This window comes from Chinchilla lanigera, unplaced genomic scaffold (genome assembly GCF_000276665.1).
Source record: "Chinchilla lanigera isolate Chin_1 unplaced genomic scaffold, ChiLan1.0 scaffold00016, whole genome shotgun sequence".
In the NCBI taxonomy this organism is placed as follows: Eukaryota; Metazoa; Chordata; class Mammalia; order Rodentia; family Chinchillidae; genus Chinchilla; species Chinchilla lanigera.
In genome coordinates, this window is record NW_004955417.1 from 20,937,648 (window position 1) to 20,962,618 (window position 24,971).

Consider the following 24,971-nt stretch of genomic DNA (forward strand, 5'->3'; position numbering starts at 1 on the left):
GAACTCACAACCTTGCGCTTGCCAGGCAGGCGCTTTGCCAGGCAGTCGCTTTGCCACTGAGCTAAACCCCCAGCCCTCTAAACTAATTATTTTTATATTACAAAAAGTAATTCTAATTTTTGTTATGTTTATTTATCACCTAGGGCATATGGTGTAGCAAACAGTAAAGAATATACTATAGTTAGACTGGTAAACATACTTTTACCTTTCAAGTAACTTTCAAAGAATGGTACTTAGATTGAATGTTACTTAGATTAGATTAGTTACAAAAATACTAATGAATCACATTTCAGAAGGAAATCTTAAGCACCTCCCTTTCATGCCCTGATACAGACTTGATGAGTAGCTAGAGCCACTATGTTCTAAAATACTAAAGCAAAAATATTGCAAATAGGTAAACTTTATATGGTAACTAACAGAAATGTATGCATGATCGACTTAATTATAATGTATTAGTAGCATTGTAATTTAGCCAAAATATAGAAGTAGACTGAACTATATTAATTATAAATACATTTTCTCCTGATTTTGTAAATACTTATGTATATGGTGTCATATATGTGTTTTAATATTTCAATATTACTATAGTTAATGTAATATATAAATAAAAACATGTATATCCAAAAAATGAAAGGGAATTTCCACTTTATAGCCATATCCAGTCTAATCTTTAGCGACTAATTTATTAAGTGTCTGCAGTTTCAGCATATTAGTCATTTCCCTTTGTTCGAACAGTTTAAGAAGGAGAGGTTTATTTTCACACATGTTTTCAGATGGTTGGCTCAATCCGTGGTTGACTGGTTCCAGTGCAGAAATGTAATGGTAAAGAGTACAGCAGAAGAAAGCTATTCAACTCATGTCAGCCAAAAGCAGAGAAAGGGACAGGAGTCAGAGAAGGGAACATACCCTTTCAGATCACAGCCCAAGTCACCTGCCCCTTCTGCTGAAGCTCTATCTCCTAGCAGTACACTCAGCAATAAATTTATCATCATACCAATACCCCCATGATCCAGTCACCTTTCAAATGGCCCTGCTCCAAACACATGTGAATTCTGGGGGGACATTTTAGAGCATAATATAAAGTTACAGTCCTGGACCTCAAATTCACATGTCTCTATCAATATGCAAATTGCATCAATCCATGTTTTACAAATCACCGAAGACTTCACAATCATAGTATTGCTTAAAAGTCCAAGTCCAAATTCTTGGTGACTCAAGGCAAACTCTTAGCTGTGATCCACTGTAACACCAAAAAGAAATTTGAACATTTCCATCATACAATGTCACGGGGTAAATATTTCCATTCCAAAAAGAAGGAATAGGGGTATAGAAAAGAATCAGACTACAATAAGACCCAAATCCACCAGAATCAACACCAAATCCCATAGCTCCAATTCCAGGCCCAGAGACATTTTATATGAGGATGTAAAATCCAACGGGCTCTGGAAGTCCTGTCCCTATGGCCTTGCAGGGATTGTATCTTGCATGATCTCTGTCTTGGGCTGGCTGCACTAACAGACATTCCTCAGCAGGTGTTCCTTGTTTTTGGCATCTCCAACACTCTGAGATCTTCATTGCACCTCCTGCTTCACTCTCAGAGTCTCATGCATCACCCTCCCTGGGACACATTCTTAAGCCTCCAAAGCCTTCCACTGAAATGTAGTTAGAAGAATCCATGACCCCACAACTCTTGCCTTCATCCTTTCTGAAAAAGCAGCACCTTATAGATGAAACCAATGTCTAGTCACTTTCTTTTCAAATGTCCTCAAGACATTTGCTATTGTCTTGATGCAAGCACTGGGTTTGTTTTTAATATTAATCTTTTAAGTAGCCATAGACTCCTTGGTTCCAGGTTTATAAGTTGTCTTAGTCATTTCTTCATCTCTGGGACAAAATACCCAGCATCTGCAACTGAAGGGAGAAAAATTGTATTTTGGTTCGTGTTGTGTTTTCAGTTCGTAATCAAGCAGAAAGAGGATAGCAGAGGGCAATAATAGTGGAAAAGCTGCTCATGTAATGGCAGCTGGGAAGCAGAGTAAAGGGAGGAGATAAGGAAGGAGATAAACCCTTCCAGGTCAAGCACCCAGTGCACTGCCTTTTCCAACCAGGCTTCTCGTCCTAACAGCACACTCAGTTCCTGATCTCCTTAGTGGGTGACTCTACTGTAAGTGTCCCTGCCCATGATCCAATCACCTGCCAGAAGCCTTGCCTCTAGGCACATGAAAATTTTATGGGGCATTCTAGATCTAAACCTTAACATTCTTCCCCTGAGCCCCACCCCACTCCAAAGATGCATATGTCTGCCCTTCTCTGAAATGCTTTAAATCCATCTTTAAGAGTCTTCAAAGTTTTATTAGTTCTAGTATCACTGAAAAATCTGAGATCAAAGCCCTCCTCTGAGTCTCAAGGCAATCTCTTACCATGAGTCCCTGTTAAAAAAGAAATTTTAATTACAGGGTAAACATCCTTAGTCCAAAAAGAAGAAATAGCAGGATATTTTAAAAAGCTCAAAACACAATCAAAACCCAGCAAGGCACTCTGTATCTAGCATCCAGAACAAGTTGTACTTAGGTATCAGTTCTAAATACATTCAGCATCCCTGCCCCTACAGTGTTTCCACTTGTGGACAAAAAAAAAAACAAAAAAAAACAAAAAAAAAAAAAACATTTGGGGGTAACTCTGCTCACTGTTGACAGCTTTCTTCATCAGGCAGTCCATACTCCTGGCTTTCCCAACTTCCTGGGGTCTCCACAGCATTTTCACGTCACTCTCAAAGGTTAATGTACTGCACTATCAGAGTCAGACTATCTGCCTTCCTCGCAGGCCTTATGAAACATGAGCGAAGTCTTCCACGATCTCACAGTTATGGCATACCTGTAAAGTGAGGACTGTATGGATGATGTCAAGATATGCTACCAGCTGGAACAGTAGTCAGGTGCCTTTGTATCATGGCTGCGGAGACCTCTGAGCTCTTGATGGCTGAGTACTCTAAAACAAAACCTCAGGGAACCAATCTCTAGGTGGGCACGGTGCCCTGGGAATCTCTTCTCGAGGCAGGCTTTTGAAGGAGACTTTTACCATTTAACACTCACAAGCCTGGGGAAGGTGGACCTTGCTGATTTATGAGACACTCTCAAGGCATCTTTCTTACTGTTCTGATCCAAAGTGCTTGGCTACTTTTTAATGCTAATATATATGGCACTACACTCACCCATGCCTTGACTTTGTAGGCACTTTCTGACAAAACTACAAAGATTTTCCTATCAGCTCTTTGCTCCTTAGGTTCATGGTAAATCTGGAGTAAAACAGCCAGTAGTGCCCAGGCAACAACATGAACATTGAGCTGCCTTGAAAATTTCTCCATCAGATAAATTAGTTTACTACCATTAATGTTAGTCTCCCACAAAGTCTCAGGACATAGGCAAAATATCAACAAATTCTTGGCCAGAGCATAATATACATTGTCTAAATACCAATGGAGTCCTTGATCCCAATTGAAACCTGTCAAGCCTGGCTTTTACTATTTGTGTTTCTTTTATCATACCACTTTTCTTGTAATAGACCAGAGTCTTCCATCAGGCTAGGGCTATCGCCAGACATCCTCATGTTAATGGATGAAAAGTTTATTTTGACTCACTTTTGCAATCCATGATTGGCTGGCTTCAAAGCAGAAGCAGCATCATATGGAGCATAGCAGAGGAAAAGCTCATCATGTCATGATGACCAGAAAGCGGAAAGTGAAGGATGGAGATAGTGAGAAAGGTACACTCTTAAAGGGCCTGCCCTCTTGAACCTGATATTCCAACAAATTCCCACTTCATAATAGCTCCCTGAGCTCCTGAATGCATGAGCCTGGGCTTTATTGTCTGCATTCCCACCGATATTCTGCTCTTCCGTACTCCAACCAGAATTATTCACCTAGCTCAGTTTATAGCACTCTAGGGTTTCTCTACCTGGCATTTTCAAAACTTCCCAAGCTCCCTCCACAAAGCAGTTCCCAAGGTTTCCAAGACAGTTAACTGCTAAGTTAATTTAGGTAAGAAATGCCCACCTGATTGCATTAGCATGGTTCTGGTTGTGGCTGGATGGATTTACTGAAGATGGAAAACCCAGCCTGTAGTGGATTACAGAGATTAATGACACTATCAAGGATTGGAAAGATATAAGGCTGGTGGTTCCCACCACATCTCCATTTATTTCTCTATTTGGCCAGTGCAAAAAAAAATGGATATGTCTTGGAGAGTGATGATGGATTTGTGTAAGCTGAATCAAGTGGTAACTTCACTTGCAGCTACTGTACCAGAATGTTTTGCCTGAGCAAATCCACTCACTTCCTGGTACTTGGCATGCAGTTATTGATTTGACTAGCACCTTATTTGCCCTACCTATCCATAAGAAACAGCGTACACAATTTGCTTTCAGCTGGTAAAGCCAGTGATACACATTCACTGTCCTACCTCAGGTTTATATTAACTCTTCAGCCCTGTGTCACCACTTGGTTTGCAAAGAACTTGATCACCTTTCTCTCCCACAAGATGTCAATCATACTAGTCCATTATATCAATGACATTATTTTGATTGAAACAACTGAGCAGGAGGTGGCAACCAATCTGGACTTGTTACTTAAGCATTTCTAAGTGAGAAGATGGGAAATAAATGCAGCTAAATTTCAAGGTCTTACCTCAGTGAAATTTCTAGAAGTCCCACAGTGTGGTACATGCAAAGTTATCCCTTCTAAGGTAAGAGATAAATTGTTGATTGTGGTTCCCCTGCGACAACAACAATAAAAAGGATGAACAACACTTAGTGGGCATATTTTGGTTTTAGAGGTAACACATTCCTCTCTTAAGTGTTTTACTCGACCCATTTACCACATGACTGAGGAAGCTGCAAATCTTGAGTGGGGCCTACAATAAGAGAAGAATCTTCAACAGGTTCAGGCTGCTGCCCAGGCTGCTCTATCACAGGGGCCATATATGATCCATCAGATTCAATAGCAGTTGAGGGATCATTGGGAGTTAGAGATGCTATGTGGAGTCTCCGTCAGGGCTCCATAGGTGAATTGCAGCAGCAATTTAAGAATGTGAAGCCAGTCTCTGTTATCATCGCAGATAACTATTCTCCTTTTGAAAAACAGATCCTGGTCTGCTACTGGTTCTTAAGGAAAATTGAATGCTTGACCATGCGTCATCAGGTCACCATGCAACTGGAGATGCCCATCGTGATCTGGGTATTATCTGATCTACCGAGTCATAAGGTTGGACATGCACAGCCACAGCCCATCATTAAATGCAAGTGGTATATATGTGATGGGGCCAGAGCATGTCCAGAGGGTACAAGTAAATTTCATGAAGAAGTCACTCAAATGCTCATGGCACCTACTGCTGCAATATTGCTTAACCCAGCATGCACCTATTGCCCAATGGGGTGCATGCTATATTGGCTGTCAGTGGACAAAAGGCTAGTGCCTGGCTTGCAGATGGTTCTGCATGTTATACAGGCATCACCTGCAAGTAGACACTGCAACATTAGAACCCCTTCCTATTATGCCTGCTGACAGAAAGAACTTACATGATTACTTACTTTAAATTATCACACTGTAATTCTTATGATCACAACTTCTTTTTTAAATATCTAGACCACAATTCATTAAATGACAAGTGAACCAATGAATCCATAGAGTCTCATTCATAGTTTGTGAGTTCTAATGAATTCTCCAGAAACGTAGGATGATACTTACACAAGCAATCCAGATGGGGGACCCCAGGGATTTGAACTGAAGCAGGCTGGTTAGTAGATGAGCAGAATCCTGAACGCATACAGACAGAAGCAAACCCAGAAAGAACTACCTGAAGGCCTTTAACACTGGAGTGGAAAGTAGGATTTAGTCTTTCTTGCTCAGTTTGGCAGCTTCTGTTTCCCCTGCACTGAATCGCATATTAAGTATATTTTACAAGACAAAAATGAAAAATAAGCAATTTTATAATGTGAAAATATCAATAGATGAAGAGTGTTTGATGTGAATCAATGTAGGCGGCTTTCGTTAACATTCTAATACTCATTCTTCCTGATGGACGTGTTGATTTCCTCATATTGAAGATGCTAAGTGATTGGGGTAATTAAAATTTCTGAAGCTAGAAACACTGGCTTTGAAGTGGTACACACTGCCACTCGGTGATGGTTTCCTTTCCTCCCACTCAAGTGTTATTTCCTCTTAGAGTCTCTACATCGATTGCTGTGCTTTGAGAATGATAAGGGTTTGTCTTCTCAAAGAATCAGGTGTTCGAGTGGTCCTCATCAATGTGGCAGTGAGACAAGGACTGGAACATTTAAAGATCGGGGCCTGTTACATCGCAGATTGAGAATGTCCCCCAGGCATTCATGTGCTTGTGGGTTGGACTTTTGGAAGGCGGTTGATCCTTGGGGATGTGATAGCTGACTTGCTGTTTCGAGGTAGGGTCTGGTTGGAAGAGCCAAGTCCCTGGGTGTGGTGTGGGGGTGACCTGGGAGGGTTTATTCCATCCCATGCTTCTCTTTTCCTTCTGTGCTTCCCGGTCGCCATGACATGAGCAGATTTCTCTCCTCAGTGCACCTCCGCTGTGCCATTTTCTACCTTGGAGCCAGCCTGCCATGGTCTATAACCATAAACCCAAATAAATATCTTCTTCTTTAAATTATGAGTGTCAGATATTTTGTCCCATTGAGGAGAAAAGTGGCTAGGACTGGGCCAGCAGAAGATTCTTTGGTCCATGGTGGTGATGGCCTCGGAGGAAGTGCAGGACTCCAGACTCGTTATTTTCCCGTAGGGAGATGTGCTCTCCTTCTCACACCTCCTGGCACCATTGCCATCAGCAGCTCGCTGGTGCAGACATGGGTAGTATCCCTTGCAGATCTTCCACAGGGGTATTTTACTCTCAGAACCTAAAAGTTTAACTAAAGAAACCCTTTTCTTTACAAGGTGAGCTTCTTCTAGCTAATTAATTATAGCAATTATAAAAGGACTAATATAACTATCATGCAAAATATACAATTAAAATATGCTTTTTCATTAATATATGATATTTATGTATGTTAATTTTAGGGATTATAAAAAATAAGGTAGTAGTCTTAGAACTCTTTCAACATATAAACAGCCATATCTATAAGGGTTTTGTTTTTTTCCTTTCATTGTTTTTGTATTTTATCTTTGTCATCTTTGACCCATTTCCTAAAGGTGATGTATATATTGAAGAAATTCATATTTTTAAATGATTTATAGCCCTAGGAATTTTTTGCATCTTGAAAAACTATTAAATAGCATGAAAGATTGCATGCAACATTGTTTGTTTCATCTTCTTATTTTGTAATTATTTTTATAGCCAGTTGTTTGGTTCACAAAGCTATTGAAGAGATCATTTACCTAGTTTCAGTATTGTCAAGTATGTAGTCCCTATAACAGAAAAGCCTATTTAACAATCAAAACTGAATTTATTAAACCTTTGTATATTAAATGTAATGTGGATAAAAACAGCAGGGTTCCCTGTCTAAGGCTGTGATTTCTGAGGTGAAATTTGCAACTGAGGCCTTAGGCCTGAGCATTCCTCATTCTATAGTAACTCCGGATTGCTGGACACAGCAAGTGTGAGTCTTGAAGGAATTTCAATGGAGGATCTGTTAATTTTGATAAATGAATTCATTTTTGTTGGTTTATTATTTTAATTTACTGGAGAAATAGTTCCTAAAGCAAGAAATTAAACCACATTTGCCACTTCTCAGTGCTGTTTTTTCCCACTTAGTAAAAAAGAGTGCACATATTTTCAGCATTTTTTAACATAAGGAAATGAAAATAGGTCTGAGCTCAGTACTGCTTCCCCTTGGGTACAAAGTTAAAGAAACTAAAGTTTTTTTTTAAATTATTTGTGATCCTCTTTACCTTTGCCTCAAGGAACCAACTGAAATTTTCTTTTTTTTTTTTAACCTGTGATTTTTCTTTCCTTTGTCTATTGCAAAACACTAAAATATAATCAACACTTGCAATTCTTATCTAATTAATCCAGGTAAAAATAATATTCCTTTTCATTAAGGAGTCCATGAGCATTTACTAGTGTAGCTCATCTTGCGTCATTTTGTTTCTATTTAGCTGTGCTCAAATAATTTACATGGCCTTTCTGACATCTAGCACCTTTTCAGCACCTGGTCTCCTTTCAGTCGGTTCTGTGGTTGCCAAGTGTCTCATTATCCCCTCTTTCAGTTCCCGTTCAACAACTGTTTACACTGCCTTTATTTTATTTGTGTTGTAATTTTGCAATATTGGGCTCTTCTCAGTGAAAGAATAGCGGGTTTACACGCAAAAGCTGGATTTATTCATATTTTCTTTCTTTGCACTAAAAGAGACCCTGTTTATGAATTATCAAAAAAAGACTACTTTAAAAAATTTTAATTGTAACCCTCAAAGGGAACACATAATGAGGATGGTTCCATTAAGCTGGTTTTTATTATACAATAGAATGAGTAGTTTCTACTTTTTGGAATGTAAGATAGATTTTTCTTTTTTAGTTCTTTCAAAATATGAGAAGTGCCTGGTGTGGTGGTTTACACTAATAATCCCGGCACTTGGGAGCCTGAGGCAAGAGGATTGCCATGAGTTAGAGGCCAGCCAGGACTCCATAGTGAGTTCAAGGCCACTCTGAACTGCATAGCGAGACCCTGTCTCAACACAAAATATGGGAAATATTTAAAAGATTATTATTTTTAAAAGATTATATTTTTAAAACTTGGTAATTTAGCTTAACAATACAACATGTTTTAACAGAAAAATAATATAACGTTTATCCTATATTTGATACTTACAATTTTAAACAACATTTCTATCATCTGTCTATTCCACATTTTCATTTTAACCCTCTCACACTTGAATATTTGCTTTGTGTAATATTTTTAATTTTATACACTTGAATGTCAATTTGAAAAGTAAGTGCAGGATATATTTCTTTTCTATTCATCTGAATTCTAAACTAAGTTCATCAGTATTCCTCGAACTTAACTTGCATGTTAGTTTTTCACTGCCTTGACAGAATTCCTGAGAAATTCCACTTAAAGGAGAAGCTTTTAGTTCCTGCTTTCTGCGGTCGAACTCTGCGGTCTCTTGCCCAGTACTGTTTCTGGAGTGAGAGCAAGGCAGAGTATTACGGTGTGAGACAGACAGTGTAACCAAGATGCTTGCCTCCTACTGGCTGATGTGAAAGAGAGAGCTGGCCTTTCTAGTAAATCTCCTTCCTAGAAACACACGTTTGAATCCATAAATGGGTTGACCCATTGACGCGTACACAGCGCTCAAATCTAATCACCCCCAGAACATCCCACCTTGAACATCGCTGCATTGGGACCCTTCAACTAACTCATGAGCCTTTCGGAGACCATCAAGATCCAAAGCACTAAACTCATCATGTTCTTGCTGTGAAACAGGGACCACACAGGGTACGTTAGTCACTCTCCCATCACTGGGACAAAACAACTGACGAGAGCAATCTAAAGGAGTAGAGGTTTACTTTGGCTGGGTTCAGTCCATGGGTGGTTCTCTCCAAAGCAGAGATGGCGTGGCAGAGGGGTGTAGAGGAGGGAAGACACTCAATCCACAACATCCAGTAAGCAGAAGAGAGAAGTGAGGAGCTCAGGACAAGAATGCAGATGGATACACCACTGATGGAAAGTGCCCTCAGGAGCCAATCCTCTAACAAAAATGTGACACTTTGGGGAGACAATTCAGATCTAAGCCATAACATGGTGGGGAAAATCTCCCATTCCACCTGGTGGTTAATTGAGGTGGACCAAAATTTATTTCTTAATGGTAAGCTTAAATTTTAAAATTTAAACTATAATCAAAAGCAAGTGTAGCATACACCTAATTAAGACAGTATGAAGAGCACTGATTCATACAGTTAAACCTATGCTTTACTCCTACTTGGGAGAAAGCACAATATAAATGCCCTCCAGGGATTATACATACTGCTTCCTAGGTGGCGGTTTCCTCATCTGTGAAGAGTAGTATCTCTGTATGGATACTGTAACTTTGACAATAGCACACAGTATCACCTGCTGTTACTATAGCAGCTGCTGAATGGTGCAGTAAGTGATAAAGTGGGTTAATATCATGGTCATGGATCCTCTTCCACACTTCATTTGTGTTAAGTAGATCTCTTCATTTGAGGCAAGGTTATGTACCAGTCCATACTGTTAGATCTAAGACTCATTCATATGAGGAAAAAAAATGTCACCAGGCTTTCCAAAATTGAAGAGGCTTACTAAAGTCAAATTATACCCAAAAGTCCAATTTCTCTCTTTGAAACATGGTTCCAAAATAGGACCCAAGCATTTTGTACCACTGTTAGTTAGATAACTCTAGTCAGTTGTTGTCCATGCTGTCGGGTACATCCATGTGTATGTATGCCTGCTGTGAATATATTAGAGTCGCTGATTCCCAGGCTGGCTGGTATCCACCTCCTATTGCATTGTTTCCTGCCCTTTCTTTACTAAATGTACTTTGGTGGGCATTTAACACAATTCATTCACATTTTTGCCTACTCCTACTACATCCATCTTCATCACCTGTCCACAAGTTCCTTATCATCAGTTTTCCAATCTTCAAGCCACCTTCCATTGATCGACTCTTCTCTATAATTCATGATTCCATACTGGCCCTCCACCCACCTCTTTGTTTACACACATGAGAATAGTTACATGTTCTTCCTGAAACTCACTCTATTCGGATAAATTTTGCTCTCACTTTATGCAGAGAAAATCTGCATAAAAAACTCTGCAAATGAGACAGAGTAACGTAGCTGCAATTCAGGTCTTGACTGAATTGACACATCAAGCCTGCTCTTTCATGAGCCAACTATGAACTTTCTTCCTCCTTAAGCTCAAAGACAGACACTAGAAAAACTGTAAAGAATGCTATAAGACTCTGAACCTCCTGCTATGACCTCTGCTACTTGTTCTTATGATGGAATTATTACATCTATTTTGCACTTGTTGCTGAACTATATTACAATTTGATAGATTTTACACAACTACATTTATGATGAACAGTGTCAACTGCATGATTGCTTGTTGTTTTCACTAAGATACTCATCTTCCCTGAGAGCAGATAGCATATTAGAAGTGAGTTGTTCTTCAGAACCCTATGTTCATGAAACTGATGGCATGGGTTTGTCCAGAACTTCAAGGTCTTGCATTGTGATTCTTTCCCTAAGTCTTTCTGAAAACTCTACATGGCATCATTTCCTACTACATATACACCTAACTCTGTAGGGAGCACCAGGTCCTACCCACCAAGAAACTAAAATGCTTACTTGATGAAGCAACCCATCCTGTTTTGGGCTAATTCAAAATTAACAACATTTTCATGCAACAGGATATAGTTGGCAGCCCTATACTTCAGGGTGGACTATATCCTCTCCAGAACCCAAAGAGACTGACCAAGTGTTTTGATTTTTGTTTTGCAGTATAAAGTTCAAGTTAAAATAATTCATCTTTTGCATTGGTGAGGATGTTCTGACATGCTCCTAATCAGTAAACACTAAAACCTGAATAGATGTGCCTGACATCTCAATCTTCAAAGATTTAATCTATCACCATCTGCGGAACATGTGCCTTACTAATGCTATACATTTCAGCGATGGTGATGACTCGCTTCAGTGTTCTGTAAGACATTAAAATGGTGTGGATGTTTCCAATACATAATTTTAAAGAGGGAAAGAGAATCAACATAACCAGAAGTAAAACACTTAATGATGTTGCTAATTATAGAAGAACACAAATTTTTTCTGATATTTTGAATGGCAGAGACAGAGTAGAATGTTTTTGTCAAATGCCATATATTCAATGCATATTTAGCACACCCTAGAAGGGAGATAAAAACACTGACCTCAGACAGGCAGCGATGTATTGAGTTTGAAGTAGCATACAATTATTCACTGGCATCCACTTGATTCCTCAGAAATCAGATTGGTCATTCAAAAATATTAGACTCAATACCCCCAAAACTGTTTTATCTACAAATGTGATATCAGTCTCTGACAGTGGGAGTAATAGTTTTGAGAAGGTTCAAAAATTTCCCCACAATCTGGACTTTTGAAATCTAGGTTTCCGGGGCTGGGGATTTAGCTCAGCTGCAAAAGCACCTGCCTGGCAAGCGCAAGGTCATGAGTTCAGTTCCTGGTACCGGAGAAAAACCAAAAAAAAAAAAAAAAAGAAATCTAGGTTTCCAAGAACTTCTAGAATTTGGCAGATTAGATCTTCTTAAGTTGTATGTTGAGTTTCATTTTTTAAGTTTCAGACATTATTACATTTAAGCCCTAGGCTTTAGTGCTCATTTTCTCTACTATCCCTGTATCTATAATGAGTGTTTTTTGTATTATGGCAAAGAGAGTTTCAGGACATCACAGCCAGAATTCAGTCTCCTGTTACTCCTATTAGCCATTTATTATGTATTTATTAAAGATATTTTGCGATAGTAAGTAAATTCCAGAGTCTTCATAGCTATTATTGCATATGTATATATATAAAACTATTTTTGCTTCAATGTTAAATTTTTGAGAAAGGGTCTCACTAAGTCACTAAGTTTCTCAGGCCGGGTTCAAACACCACTATTCTCCTGTCTCAGATTCCCAGAATACCCTGGGATTACGGGTGTGAGCCACCATATTTTTTTATTTTTGCTTCTAAAACAGGGCCTCACTATGTTGCTGAAGTTTCCCTTGAATTCCCAGATTCACATGATCCTTCCGCCTCGGCCTCCTGAGTGTTGGGACTACAGGCACATTCAAGTGTGTCCAGTTTGAAATTATTAATACAACATACATATTAGTGTAATTACTATGGGAAAGCATTCCAGTCCCTCATTAGTAAGATGTATTGCAATTAGAGTCTCAGGTAATGTCTTCATTTTACTAATTATTAGTGATGGATACCTCATTTCATCTGGACAGTCTCATAGCTGCAAAATCTCCTTTTGTCTTCTGTTTTCTAAAACCATGTTTATTATTAACTCCTGCAGCAATGAATCTCCAGAAGCAAACTCTGAGATACATTTTAGGTTGGAAAATACTAACTTGAGACAACTCCAAAAGCAAGTAGGATTACAAAGAAGGAAGTCATATTGTAATATAGATACTAGAAACATCATGTGTTTGGAAGGCCATTGTGCTGTCGGGGCTCATCGGAATGGATTCTTCCAGCCACAAGTTCATTAGCAGAATGTGCCATTAGAAGCTTGGGTCTGGTAGCAGGTGGATGACTGGGAGATTTAGCTACAAGGTTGTGTTCTTATTGCCAGCAACTCCCTTTTTCTATTTTCCAGGTGCCATGGAACACCTTTTCCTCCATCGTGGCCCTCTATCCTCCTGTTTCTTCTCTGTCCAACCAGCACAACTGGACTGAAAGTATGAACCAAAATTAATTTCTCCTTTAAGCTATAGGTTTTATCACAGAAATGGGAAAGTAACTAAGACAGATTTGGGTATCAGAAAAAGTGATGATTCCTACAACTATACATGATCCTATGGTTTGGAAGTTTTTGGAACTAATTTGTAGGAGGAATATGAAAAGGTTTGTAGATGTGGGTTAGAGAAGTCTGAGATTGCTGTAAAGAGAACTTGGTAAGAGATTCTGGTCAGAGGTGAGAACAGAGTTCTGATAGGAATGAAGACACTAATGGTCAGATTCAGAAGGTTTCTATTAGGAATAAATACTCCATTGGCAGGTATACTAGAAGTTATGTGATTTACATAATGGAAAAAAAAGGTATTTTTTTTACAATGTTTTAAGACTTCGCATGAGATTAAGATTAAGGATGATGGATAAATTTTTCTGGCAGAGGAAATTTCAAAGCACCTCAACATTTAGGCTGTGGCATGAGTACCTCTGGATACTTTCAATCCTAGCTACCATGAGTACCAAAAGGAAATAGATGTAAAGACTTTTCAATATTACCAGAGAGGAAGTACCTGCAAAGCTGGGGTCATTGAGATGATGATTGCTGAAAATATTAGCATTAAAATAAGACATGTATGTTACATCAGCATAGTAAGAGAGATAACTTGAAGGTATCTAAGGAATCAGGAACACCTCACCCTTCACAGCTCCTGGGAAAAAAATTGTAAAGTTTTCCTTTAAGAAGGGACACCTGGGCTCCCTGCTCCAGAAGGATCACCTAAGAAATTTGCTCCATGGGATTTATTTCACAGTGCTCAGCCATTCAATTACTCAAAGGGCTCTTTAGCCACATTGCAAGAGGGCCTGGCTATTGCTTGAGCTGTTGGTATACCTTGGTGTCATCCACCTAGTATTTCTTTTCCAGACATCAGAATGCAAGCTTGTTGAGTCATGGAAGTTTCTACCCATATTTCAGAAGGCCAGGAAAGCAGGAAGTTTGCTCCTAACAGTAATAAATGAAGCTGTGAGAATTAAACCAAAAGTACAGTGGCAACCCCAGCTAGTTGGAGAGGCCAGGAACATAGAATATCTGCTTATAAAGGCTGCAATCAATGAACAGAGCCACTCAAAGAAAAAGGCCACTGATTCTATATTTGATCCTCCTGCCCCTATCTCTCTGACCTACTTCCCCTGTTCTGTTTTCTGGCCAGCATGAATTAAGCACCTGTGGTTCACCACAACCTCCTAACGTGATGTTTTTGCCTTGGAGGCTGCTGGCCAGAGCTGAATTCCCCATAACTGCAAACTTCATAGAATTTCTCCTTTAAATTGTGTCAGAATTCATGTCTCAGGAAGAAGACAGATGACTTTTACATAATATACACAATTGTTGATTAATTAGTTTTACTGTATTTGACCTGAATATTTCAGAGGCCAGGAGGATTTCATTTCCAGAAGTTGCATATGTAGCAGTCCTTTGCTTAGAATTGTTTCATGGTTTATCTAATCTCACAGCTGTACAATGGAAAGATGAACTAAAGCTACATTGTGTGAATCTGGCCAATTTAACCAAGCCTGGAGCAGGACATCTAGAATTCCACAACCATATCACATATATTCAGAAATGTAGAACTTGTTTCTTACTGTATTATTTTGCAAGCCTGGCAGTAGTTAATCTATGAAGACTATTCTCACCATCCTGAGATGTGCATATCATATATTCATGGAACAAGCACTTATTATGTGTCCATTAAAGAAGTGGTTTTGGAATCACTGAAATGTCTAAGAGAAAGCCTTTCCACAAATAAAATCCTTCTTCCCTCATGTGAGCACTAGTATTACAATATAGCAGAATATCTAATGTTGTTTTTAATTAGACTTCCCCAAAGCAGATTAACTTACTTTGACAAATGAAGATTTCAAATCAAATATATTTTTGTTTCAGTTTTATGGAAATTAAAACAACTTTATTAGTAAAATACACAAAACTTTTAGAACAAATGAAGACTGTAGTTGGCTGTTTTTAATTTTTACAACACTGAATAACAAGTTTATACTTCATATTGTAAGTGAATTTTATAAAAAGTCCATATATGTAAATTTCTCTGTTTCTCTCTCTCGCTCTCTGTCTTCTCTCTTTCTCTGTCTTTCTGTCTCTTTTTTATATATAATGGAGATATAGACAGATAGATATAGATATAAAGAGAGAGATATAAATATATAGATTGATGTAGATATATAACCATTGTGTTTTGTCAATTTGATCGAGCAAAATTGCTTAGCAGGCCCACAAACTGAGAGGGAAAGACAACAGGTTTGTAGCCTGGATAGAATGAAGAAAAGAGAAAAAGAAGGTGCTGTGGTATTTTGAAGAGTTCCCCACTTCTGGAGTAAGCGCATCCTTGTTTCCATGGTCTCTGGACATCAATCTCTTGGTCTCCAGTTCCTCAGCTTCCAGTGCGGACTGACACTGATAACCTCAGTGACTTCTAGGCCTCCGAGCTGGGATGGGCGCTGAATCACTGATCCCTTGGAATCTTCTTGGCTACACAGTAACTGGGGTTTCTGGATCTTCAGGGCACAGATGGCTTCTGTAAACTCTTCTCCTGATGATGCTCTAAGCCTGTTTGACAAATCTCCCTACATAACTGTGTGTGTGTGTGTGTGTTTATATATATATATATATTTTTTTTTTTTTTTCCTTACTGGTTCAGTTTCTCTAGAGAACCATAATGCATATCTGTTTAGCATTGATTTGTAGGCATTGTTTATTTGTTGGTTCTTATTTGTTTAGTTTTTACCTCGAAGAAAATTGTCTCTAGATTTGCTAATTTACTGATTTATATAGTCATGAGTTTCATTCTCTGATTTTTCTCTTAAGGATTATATCTACCAATCATTCAAGAAGCCTCTCTCTGAATAAATTACTGTACATTTATAGTACATATTCAGGTAGATACTATTTTGACCTTATAGAGACAAAGGGACAGACGGTTTTTCGTATACATTGGCTTCTTGGCTAGCCTCTTTCTATAAGTTTGATTACTAGTGTTATATTTAGTTTCTCTATAGTTGAAAATATGCTTTCTTAAATTTAAAAACGCTGCTAGCCTCAATGTTATTACACTTCGTTATTCACATTTGCATTTCTTAACCTGCACTTTATGCCAACCAGTTTCTATCTCCCACATCTTACGTAATGCCACAACCTACCTTTTCCCATCTCTCCCTTCCCGCTTTCCACTTCCTTTACAATGCTTTGAATTTCTCTCTGATCGCTCTGCACACGTCTGAGAACCTTACAACAGTATACGTAGTACTTCTCTCTGCATTCTATTTTTGTACTACTATTTTTACATCTCTTCTATATACCTTTAAAATTCCCACTTCAAAATACTTTTCATTTTAAAAAGCTAAGTTTGTTCAAAAATTTTCATAACATTATTGTCATAGTCACACCTTTATGTTTCAATTCAAATGCCCTTTCCTTATCTATGCATTTCTAGTGAGCATCGTTTCTGGTTCCCTGGAAAAGCACTTTCATCATTTCCTATATTTCTGTGGTGATGCTGATAAATTTTCAATTTATTTGTCTAAAAAGTTCTCATTTTTTCATTTTAAAATTTCAGTTAACAATTTTTTCCCATTGGCATTGTGTTGCTGTATAGTCAGTTTCTGTCTAGGGTGACAGGCCCCGAGAACGAGGTGCCTGCAGATGAAAAGAAAAACAAGAGAGGCACAGTTGTGGGATCAGGGGGCTTCAAACTCTTGGACTGAGGCCCTATTACCATTTTCCATAACCTTTTATTGAGAAAGAACAAAAGCAGCAACAGGGCAAATGGGAGGAATAATGAACAGGATTAGCGAGGACAATACAACTTAATTATCACAGGAATGAGACTTGACTTAGTTAGCCATCATGTTTGGCATATCTCAGCAAAGATCTAGCCTTGTCCCAGGGGCTTTCCACAGGGACACAGGTCCTGCTCTCATTTCCTTTTACAATAATGCTTGTGCTAGACTTCCTCCAGAATCAATCACATGGCTTGGCCAGGCCCAAAATCTCAAAAGGTAATACATTAAAAGATAAATGAAAGAATGTCCTCCACAGCATTGGAAAGACGGTCTGTTATTTTGTTCTAGTATCCAGTTCTATATTCAGAAGTCTGTCTTCAATTTCATTCTCTTTTCCCTATGATCTATTTTCAGATTTTTTTTTTCAGCAATTTGTATATGATTTTGTGATTTGGGGAAGTTTGTTTCTCTTTTTATTTCCATATTTTAAAAATATATTCTTAATGCTATTCATTTGAATCTATTTGTGCCTCTGTAGTGTATCTTGTTTACACTCTAATTCAGGATTTTACAAAAGTCAGTAAGTTAATTTATTTCCTCTAATAAATGCATGGTTAGATTAACCAATAAGAGAAACATTACATCTGCTGATGCAAAAAATAAGCACTAGTTTAATATTTATGATTATTATACCATAGAACAAAGGAAAATGTGTTAAACTTGATAAAAGTGTTTGATGAAAATATAATGCAAATAATACAGTTATATGAAGGAAGTGCTTTTAATTTCAAGTATTCCCATGGTATCTTTTTATCACTGTGCTATATAGATGTACACATGATCTAAATAAAATAAACATCACCCTAAGAATTGAAATGGAAATTATAAAGATGTCAGGTCTTCAGTTACATGTACCCTTTGCACAATCTAGAAATCAGCAAATAAAATCTTATTAGAGTACATTAAGAAGGAAACTTAGAGTGGAAGGAAGAAGTAAACAAATGATGAGAAACATGAGGGAAGAGAAAAAAGGAGGGAAAGAAAGATGGAGGAAGGATTCCCTACTTGAATAAGCAAGGATAATATACAGTAAAGTGAGGAACTTTGATAATGATAATTAATTGCAATGATACTTTGATAATGATAATGATAATTGGCCATTGATCACACACACTATCTAAACTAAGGGGATTAAACCAAAGATATATTTTTGTGCTATCTCATTTAATGTATTGTTCAAGTCATCTCAATTTCTGTGACCTTAGCTTATTATTTATTAATATCTGAATGATACTAACATCTCACACTTATACCTGGTGGCTACAGACTTAAGTGCCCAAAGAATACACTCCATAATGACTTCTACCACCTCTTTAGCAGAAACTAAGGATCATAGTTTTAGATTTCCCTGTGCTTAATAAAAGATGCATTATTGAAGGGTCCTCCATCACCCGAGTTTTTCCTAAAATGCATTTAAGTCAGGTGATAAATAGATACCTAAATAAGGGATATAATTATATTACACTCTAATGAAGCTTTGAGCTGTGGCTTAATATCAAATCTTCAGATGCTGGAGCTTGACTGACCTATAAATATACTCAAATGCATTGGCTAAATTAAGAAATGTTTTTGCTGTTACTAGTCCTATAAAGCAATATCTAGTTAACTCAAATAAACAGTTAACTAATGTAAAAAAAGGAGCAAATAGCTGAGTCTGAATAGTATACTCAAAGCATTAAACTGTCTCAAGAAGCCTTTAACCATGTGATAGCTAAGTGATCTTGGTTTTGTATTTTTCATTTTACTGATATTGATAGCTTACTGTTTTTCAACACTTATGGATGAACTAGATTGTGAGTGATACACTTCAGGTAACTGTAGTTCCAAACTACAGAGTACATACTTCAGAGGAATCCAATATTATTTTCTGTTCAGGAAGAAGGAACACACTCATTTTATGTAAAATAGACTTGAAAATAACTGAAAGCACAAAATCATAGGCATTATACCACCTGACTTCAAAATATACTACAAAGCTATACTAGCTAAATCAGCATGGGATTGGTATAAAAACAAGTAGCAGAGTAGCCTGGAATGGAGAAGCTAGAAGAAAACCCATGTATCTTCAAACAAAGATGCTAAGAAGAAGAGTAGGAGAAAGGACAGTCTTCTCAATAAATTATACTGAGAAACCTGTATACCTAATGCAGAAAAAATATATTAGAACCCTATCTATTATAAGTTACTAAAAAGGATTGATAGTTTAAATATAAGACCTGAAACTAGGATGTTAGTAGAAGAAAACATGTGGTAAAAGTTTTATGACACTGCGATGAGGAAGGATTTTTTGGAAAAGACTCTAAAAGTACAGGAAATACAAGCCAAAATAGAAAAAAAACGGTACTATAGCAAACTAAAATTGAGCTACTCAAACCTCACAAGCACAGAAAAGAAAATCTTAAATGGGCAAATAGAGTTATAATTCTTCTACAATATCAATAGAATGGGAGAAAATATTTTCAAATTGTACACCTGACGAGACTAGAAATGAGAATATATAAAGATGTCAAACAACTCAAAACTCAAAATCAGAAACAAAAACCAAAGATAGATATTTCACTCAAGCCAATTATTCCCTTTCTATGTATCTTTCTGAAAGAGACTTTTTATCATGCAATATTTGAACACCCATGTTTACAGCAGCTAAACTCATAACAGCTAAACTTTGAAGGAAGCTTATATGTCCACAACAGGTGAATGATAAAGAAAATGTTGTACAGTATTTATACACAATGGAGTAGTACTCTATCATAAAGATTGACAAATGTGAGTCATTTGTAGGAAAATTGATGAGCCTTGAGATTTAATGTTAAGTGAAAGAAGCCAAATTCACATGCTTAATTATCACATGGTTTCTCTTATATGAGAAACTCAAAATAAATGACAAATAAGAAGAAATAGGGTGATAGACTTTTGCAAATAAAACAAGTGGACAAAGAGATGGAAGGAAGGAAGAGGAGGCGAAGGGGACGCAAAGTGATCTCAGACATTTCATGTACATGTACCTAGTCCCCATAAAGAATGTACTCATTATGAACTGCAAACATAAATCAATGATAATTTAGAAATTAACAAAAAATAAGCTGTAGATATCAATAGGCATTGGTCAAAGGAAGACATGCAAATGATTAACAGGTACATAAAAGTGCTCAACATCGCTGATCATTAGACAAACGTACATCAAACTACAATGGGCTGTCACTTCACTTCAGTGTCAATGGCTACTGTCAAAAGAACAAAAGATAATGAGAATAAATGAGGATGTGGACAAAAGGAAACCTTTGACACTGCTGGTACACATGTGGCACACTATTGACACTATGGAATAATGTATGGAGGCACCTCGAAACCTAGAACTAAAACCACAATTTGATTTAACAATCCCACTACTGGGTATATACCCAGATGAAATGAAGTCAGTCTGTCAAAATACATCTACGCTCTCAAGTTCACCCAAGCACTGTTTTAAGTAGCTAAGACCAGGAAACAACTCCAGCATTTATTCACTGACTCATCAATGGATACTGAAAGTATGTACAGTGTGTGTACATATACACAAAGGAATACTGTCCACCCATTAGAAGGAAGGATACAGTGTTGTTCTTTCTGATGGTATGAGTTGAACAGGCAGTATAGAAAGTCTAGTACCACATGATTTTACTCCTCTGTAAAATTTAAAAATAGGGATCTCATAGAATTTCCCAGGGGCTGAAAAGAAGGGGAGATAGGAAGAGATGAACTAAACTTGATTATCGGAGAGTACGTTGGGCTGCATAGCAACAGGAGTTCTGTTTGCAAACACAATATTTAAATATTGGTAATAAATTCTTCTTTAATCTGCTTAGTTCATTGAACAAGAGATTTAGTTTTTAAAATCTTTCAGAATAAATTTTTTCAATATACTTGAAACATGCATATTTGAGTTCATAAATAATTTCTTTAGATGATATTTGGAAATTGAATTAGAAAATTATTAGATCAATAAGAAACCCCAAAGGCCAAAAATTTAAATTATAAGAGGTTGAGAGTTATGAAAAACTAAATTCCTTCTTGAATAATTAAGATGGCTAGAATTTAAGGCAAATGGCACGTTAGTTATGATAGCATTCATAAAATGCAGTAGAATTCTATATGTGTGCAGTCAACATTTGAAATAGAAATGATGTAGAGCTTGATGTTATAGTTATGCTACATATCCAACGACTCCATTTAATGGGAAACTTTCATAAAAAACCTTATATTATATGAGTCCTATTGTATGTAAAGTCTAAAATAGTCAAAAGCATGGAAGTAGAACAGAGAACGTGCGTATGGGGGTCAGATGGAGAATTTGTTGCCCAGTGGTTATAGAGTTATATTTTACAAGATGAGCAAGTTACAGTGATCTATTGTACAGCATAGTGCTTATGAGTTACAAAAAGGCATTATGCACTTTAAACTTGTTAATAAAGTAGACCTCATGTTGTGTTCTCACCACAATAATAGAGGAAGGTGAGGGATACAGGATACACTTGAAGGTCATAGATTTGCTTATTATCTTAATTGTGGTGATGGTAGTATCAGTCAGTGTGTATGTTCATGCTTATCAAATTGCACACATTAGTTATTTGAAGGTTTTGTATATCAACTATACCTCCGTGAATTTGGGAACAAAATAATTTCATGTTGTAGAAAATAAAAGTAGAAAAATAAAATAGGAGATAATGTAGCAGCACACAAAAAATCCTTAAAGAACAGAAACAAGTTCGATGGAGAAAAAATTATAGACACATTTTCTTTATTACCTTTGAAATTTAGAGAAGGTGGGTATTTTAAGTTAAATTATAATACAAATTTCAAGGGAGATAAAAACTAGATGAAAGGCTAGGGGAGAAATTCAAAGTAAACAGAGATGACAGGAATGAACAAGAAGAAGGTAATCTTCAAAAATATATTTAGTAAAACAATTTTTATGCAGTTTAGTAGATACCATTAGTCCTGCTGTTAAAATCAATTAAATCAGTATGAAAAAGATTTGAAATTATTGCAGGTGTCTCTGAACAAATGGATCTTCCTAATCAACAGCAAGAAAACAAGCCTATGATACATGAAATATGTGTCTGGTTAATAAACACACAATTTGAATCTTACTTCTCCCTAAATCCATCTTTTTAAATGGAACAAGGTATAAATACAAAGGCATTCACGTTTCATAAGCCATCTTTGAGTATAACCAAGATATTTTGAGTAAAAAATTGTTGTATGTTATCATATTTTCATTTCCTGGTTTTTGCAGATAATACTAGTATTGCCATTGAAATTTTATGAAATCAGTTTGGAAACATATACCATTTTCGCATCCCTGTCAGAGAACAGCTGTTATCTCAGACCTCTGGGTTGGTAAAAGATAAAAGAGAACTCAAGAAATTCAAGGGAGAGATCAGGTGGTCCTTTGGGCAGGGGAAAGTGGAGTTTCCTTAAGTTTTAATGAAATTTCAATGCATTTTTTATCATAGACTTAAATTGTAAATGGCAATTGAGTGTTTTTCACTAATGCCACCAGATTTTAATTCCAGATATATAAGGAGGCAGAAGGCAATTGGGCTGATCAGAGACTAGGAAATCTAAAATCTATTTATTATTTCATTAAAATGAAACTGTGTTTCACAAATTATTTTTAAAGACAGGTTTGCTAAGATAAATTATATTTAATGTAATTTTCTCTTGCTTTAGATTATAAATTTTTGTAGTACAGGTATCACATCTAACTGAGCTGTTACAGTGTTCCCAAAGTTAATCTCATGCAAATTCAGAGTAGAACAGTGGCTTCTTGAGACGGGGGAGACAGCAAGAGGTGTAGCCAGAACCCAATCAATGGGCACAATTGTTAAGTGTCTTGGTTACTTTTCTCTCACTGCTGAGACAAAATACCTGACACCCAGAATTAAGGAAGGAGAGGGTCTATTTAGCTCACAGTTTGAGGAGTTTTCAGTCCTTCTCAGCTGGCTCCAAGGCAGCATGGCACATGGCAGAGGGCTACAGTTCATGGCAGGTGGAAGACAGCAAAAGCAGCAAGAGCAAAAAGGGAGGAGCAAGCAAGTAAGCCTCTTTCCCGCTCTTATATTGTATGCAAACTACATGCCCCAGGGCAGGTGTAGCACTCACACCCATAATCCCAGCATTGGTTGGTAAATCAGTCATGAACACTAGAAGCTCCCCCTCATTAGTGCATGAGGTTTGGGAGGGGTACATCCAGACAGAAGCCATAACATTAAGGAATACATGCTGGTATTCTGTGTCATAGCAGAGGGATTATAGTCCGTAACAAGGATACCTAAAAATAGCTATCAGAGAATTTTGAATGTATTCCCCAGAAAAAGATGATGAAACTTCAAGGTGATGGATATGCTACATACCCTGATTTGATCATTGCCCATGATATGCATGAATCAAAACATCACTTGGTAGTTCATAAATCATATGTTGATGAAAAGTAATGAGCCCGAATGTGTAAATAAATGAAACAAAGCTTTACAAAACACACTTACAATATCCTCTGACCATACATTGAATACAGGTCAATATCTGCATAATTTCTCCTTTACCAGATATATAAATTGTTTACTCAGTCCCTAATTTATAATCTAGTACAGTTAAAAATATTTGTGTATTTTTCTGTCTCTCACTCCTCAGGGATTTAAAGGAATACAAAGAAGCACCAGCTTTTCTGGTTATTATGCTCTTTATTTGGACAGAAAAAAAAAAATAACCTTTAGAGCCCTCAGTTCCTCTGTGTGCTAGTGATGCCTATCCCAGAAGGAGATGAAGGATTCAATGTAAATACCACGTACAGTCCCTTGATTGTCCCTTAATGGTAGCGTAATTATTATTATCACCTTCCGTGTGGCTGTTAATTACTAGGGTAAGTTCTGAACTTGCTGTAGAGTTTCCTCAAACTCCCTTTATAGCATGAAGAGTCTGTCCTCTCTTTTGGATGCTCCCAGTGTTTCTGCCTGACTGCTTTCTCAAACTTTGCTTTCCCTCTTCTGTCATTTGCCTCATTTCCCTTGCATGGAGAACTCCAGGCACCAAAGGAACCCAGACCCTTGTCTATCACTTCTGCAGCTCTGGGACCTTCCCTAATGCCATGTATCCAGTGAGGTGAAGATTCTCAGTTCCACCAGGCTGAGGTGAATGAACCTGGGCTCAGGCATTATCTGGGATACAGAGTGATGATTTTCATTTCGGCCATTCATAAAGTGCCATACATGATACAAAAACATCTATTCTATAATGGAAATCTAAACACATCTTTCCAATTTGTCAGATGAAAATGATCAGTTCTCACTGCTGTGTTTAAAAAAGGTAAATATTTAAACAGTAATTAAGGGAAATCGACTTCTCTTTTTTCTATGTAGAAAGATCAATTGCTAGCCGCTCTCTCCAGTAGTTTGTGAGTGGTGGTAGAAATTCCACTTTGAAAAAAAAATGTAAAGACCTCAAAAAAAACCAGATTTTTTTTCTAGTATGTTCCAGAGAATTTGTTTTTATTGGGCTCAAATCCTAAGAAAACTGACTCTGCACACCTGATTATAATTTTAAATCATTATAGCTCTTTGAAATATTAGATCCAAGAGGGGTAATATGTCATAATGTGGGTTTTCAAACCACATTAAAATATTGTTTGGGGTTGCCAATATTTCTCTTGCCTGGGAAAATAAAGT

The 24,971-nt window shown here is 37.2% G+C and overlaps 1 long non-coding RNA gene across 2 annotated transcripts in view; it reads right to left on the reverse strand.

Annotated features, from left to right (window-relative positions):
- Nucleotides 1-735: 735 nt before the first annotated feature.
- LOC102027640 overlaps nt 736-24,971 on the reverse strand; it is a 49,620-nt gene continuing 25,384 nt past the window's right edge. For both annotated transcript variants that reach the window (XR_001233472.1, XR_260486.2), the window contains 2 exons: nt 4,682-4,769; nt 736-1,911 (listed from right to left, as the gene is read on the reverse strand). This is a non-coding gene — a long non-coding RNA (uncharacterized LOC102027640). The remainder of the gene's footprint in view (nt 1,912-4,681; nt 4,770-24,971) is intronic.